The sequence below is a fragment of the Branchiostoma belcheri genome, unplaced genomic scaffold (genome assembly GCF_001625305.1).
Source record: "Branchiostoma belcheri isolate BF01 breed outbred unplaced genomic scaffold, Haploidv18h27 scaffold587, whole genome shotgun sequence".
Classification (NCBI taxonomy): Eukaryota; Metazoa; Chordata; class Leptocardii; order Amphioxiformes; family Branchiostomatidae; genus Branchiostoma; species Branchiostoma belcheri.
This window is the reverse complement of record NW_017804228.1, coordinates 1-4,284: the sequence shown is the minus strand read 5'-3', so window position 1 is coordinate 4,284 and position 4,284 is coordinate 1.

Here is a 4,284-nt window from a genome sequence, read left to right as displayed (position 1 = left end):
CATTTTTATCACCACACCTTAACAAGTTGGACAAGCGTATTCTATTTCCTGAAATTCTACCCTGTTACTTGGACAGGGCAAAGTGGCTAGAAAAATCAGCCGAGCCCTAAAAACAGCACATATGAGAAAGAGTGTGGTTAGGTCTAGGACTAGCTCCCTGCTGTAGTGCCCAAGGGCTACGAAATGGAGATGGGCACCTCCCTACGCTTGGCATAAGAGCAGGGGAGACCTTCTTCTTCTTCCTAAAAATCGACTGCAGAAAGAACAAGAAGCCATAGGCGACAATTCTCCGTGAAGTATTATATATTGCAACAAAAAGAAGTAGCCATTGGCGACAATTCTCTGTGAAGTGTGATAAATCGAACAAAGAAAAATTGTTTAAACGCGCGTCGGCTCAGTCATCTTAAGACGCAACAACCAATCAGAGATGCGAGATGCCTACACGTGACGCGGGAAGGGCGCGCGATGCCCGAAATATTTTTGCGTCAATATTCAGCGCCGTGATTCAAGAGATTAATACTTTACGCTAATCTAGTATGATTCAGGGTTACTTTTTTTTTAACCTGCCATGGCCAGATTATCTAAAGATGTGTGTATTGTGTGTACAATCTATAGAAAGAGAAATGTACATCAGGTCCGATCATCCGATTTTCACGTTTCGGTTTTTTGGACTCGGTTCATGAACGTATTTTGGTTTGGCTCCTGGAATGTGCAAAAAAATGACTCCCGGGACTGTCTACAGGGAACACTCGCACATTCGCGGTGTATCAGGACAGCGCGACTGGTCGTCATTAGCGCAGTAACAGTTGCATAAACGGACGAAACCATTTCAAAGAATGGGGATGTTCGAAAATAAGCATTTACTCCAATATCAAAACAGCTACGGTAAAAATAAAAAGACGTGCATCATCCCGGACATAATGCAACACCACATGCGAAATTACACAGAAATGCGACGTACGGAAGAATGCGTTTTGGCTGCGAACATCTTCCAAAAAACTTGGCATCTCTTAACCATGGGCAAAAACATCTGGAACCACTTATAAAAACCACCCCGTATCTGCATGAACTTTTTTGAACCCCACTGCTATTCCAAACAACGCGTTTTTCTGGACCATTCCAATTCGCCTCGTAATTGTAGGGGTGCGTCTGCGATATTACATTGACCGCGAAAGCAGCAACGGCAAAAATACACATTCGTGCATCAACACGGGCATGCCCGCAGACGGCGTATAAAATTGCGTGCCGATTACACAAAGAGAACCCAGTGTTTTGACTGCGAACATGAAAAATCAGCCGATTACAACACTCCGTCCGGAGGTCCTGACCTCCTTCACGGAGTAATAACATTAGTTTGCACTGTATACGCAGTCCTCTTGAGCCTTGATGATAGCTGTGTTTGTATGATGTAAGTACTAGTAGTAAATGGGCTTATATACAAAACGCTAAGCAACGTATCAAGGACTGATACAGTTTGCTTGCAGAATGACAGACCTAGACTTATAGTAAAAGGTTGAACTTTATTCCAACACACAATTGTACAGGGAACAGACCGAGACTGTTTCTGTTGGTCCAAAATACCACAATAATCGTGTTTTTGAACCGTGATTCAAATTCTAAATCGTGCATAAATAAAATGTTTTTAAAAGCTGCTTGCTGTTCAAACGTCTTTCGTGTAGGAAGGTGCAATTTGGCAACGGTATAGTGCTGACAAAACGTACAGGGAGCAGGTGGTTAACAAGGCTGAGGCAATAAAAATCATTGCCAAGGCGACGACTGCCCATATGGTGTGGGGAGAAGACAGATGACCAGTAATTAATCATGCTGGGCAGCTGGAGGGGTGGCACGTGGGCACCCGTGTAAGTTACCTACTTGATCCAAAAACCAAATGGCCAAAGGTTACCTCAAAACCAATTCCATAGGGAATGTATTCGTGCAATTTTTTAAATTCTTTCAAAGCGATCGTAGTACTTGCAAAAAAACACCATGATTCCAGTCATAACGTTTTCCTCATGTTTCTTCTTACCCTAACTTTTGTCATCACTCAACTTGCCGTGAAATTAAAAAAAAACATTTATCATCCTAACCAGATTGTTAACCGAGACATGAGCTCAGTAACATGATACAGACCCGGGGAACCCCCCCGCCTAACACCACAGCCAGGGTAAACAAACACCTCTGTTTTCATTTCACGTCACAAAGGCCAGGGCACTTAAAACAACTCACTTGAGACCAGACCACTTAAGCCACGGGTAGAGAAGGATCAGGTGGGGATAGCCGGTAAAAGTCACAGAAAAACACCCTAAAATAGCCCAAAAGCTCCATGTCAGCACCAGACCCATAACACCACAACAGATTGAACTAAAAGGATTAAAGAAAACGTAACGAAACTGCGGGGTCCCATGCATGGTACGTCTTCAAGAGGAACATTCGTAAACAACACCCTGTTACAGTCTGTGGCGGGAGAACTGTACTAACTATCACAGAAGGCCACAAAAAGAAAGCACCAGACCAGAACGAAAGAACCAACCTGATATCCCAAAGCGGTGTCTGTCAAAAAACTAGAAACACCCTCCACGGTGTCTGTACCAGAAGTCATTGTAGTTTTCCGTTGCAGACTGGCGCGCCGGTCAATATTTCTCTCGCATAAGACTTCAGTCAACATTCATTTCATAAACTCCACACAATCAGTCATCAAGTACTTAAACATTAGTGGATTACAAACACTCTGATGTAACCATGTACAAATATTTCTAATTTCGTGGTGATATATTTTTAATTTCTCCCACAAGTGTTTAGTCAACATTCATTTCATAAACTATCGCAAATCAATCATCAAGTCTTTAACGTGCGATTTTTTCTGAAGAAATTCAAAACTGTCCATCCTTAATCTCGGGGAAGGGACGAAGTTATACCTGATAGTTCATGGATGTAATGCCATGTTAAATCGCGGTAATCTCCATGCGGAACCTCGTGGCAACATCAGACATTTATGGTACCCCCATACAGGCCCTTATATTGACAATGGAGGTAAAATATGGTAGAATCTAGTAACCCCCCATATATTCATATTGAGAATTTCAATCGGAATATATACATGTGCATAGCATTAAGTCATTTATGGTTACGTTACCTGTACATGTAATTTTCCCACCACTCTCCCACCACTCACATCTTAACACTTACATGAAGTAACATTTTTATGTCATCATCATCATCATCATCATCATCATCCGTCGTCCCTTTCGGGCGGGTAAGTTGCTGCACTACCGTCCTCCACAGTGACCTGTCTGCCATGGTTGACTTAAGATCTTCCATAAAAAATCCCGTGTCTCTGGAGATGGTTCTTGGGTAGGTCAGTTTTCTGGAATAGCTTTTCCCACTAGGCCTCCAGAGACTAAGTGACGAGATGATTTCTACACTCATTATCCCATTGTCCCAAAATCTAATCATGTCTAGGTCTAATTAAGACCTACCCTCCTACCAAGTTTCATGACAATGCATATAGATCTTCTTGGGTTATGCTGTTCACAAACAGACAGACAGACAAACGCTACTCAAAACATAACCTTTTTGGCGAAGGTAATTAATATGTGCAAGTCAGAAGACGTTTAGTTTCGGTAATCGTTCGTTCTTCTTTGGGGCACTACCGGTTCTATTCCACAAAGCCGCTAGATGTCTCTGCTGTCATCTGAATAATGAGGTCCTACGACTGCGGTCCCTAAAGTCAAAAACTCAGAACTTTCCCTCGAACATCAGCCGGCCAAGGATGGCTGACGTTCGGGAGCAGTGATCGAATTTGAGGTAACTTAACATTTCACTGCCAAGCACGCTGCAACCTACATCAAACACCAGCTAGCCTGGTATCCAGTCTGATCGTGGTCGGGCTCTGTCCCGCCCGCCTCACATAGGTTTCCCGGTGTGTATTTCACGAGAGATTGATTAGCCCTCCACGAACACGTTGGGGGAAACCAAATCCCCAAGCATACTCTTATTAGCGCAACTCTCCTACCGGGACAGCCTGTTGCACTGGGCGGGGGAAGCTATTAGAGCCCCCGAAGACACAACCTGCCTGAACACCCCAATACCCCCAATCACGATCGGACTGGATACGAGGCTAAGACACAGCCTGCCTGAACACCCCCAACAACCCCAATCACGTAAGACTGGATACTAGGCTAAACACCTTTCAACCATGGTCGAACCTTTCGTCCAAACCCAAATATTTGATATATTTTAGAACATTCGGCTGGCGCAGCCAAACAGTAGCCTGACACAGACCTG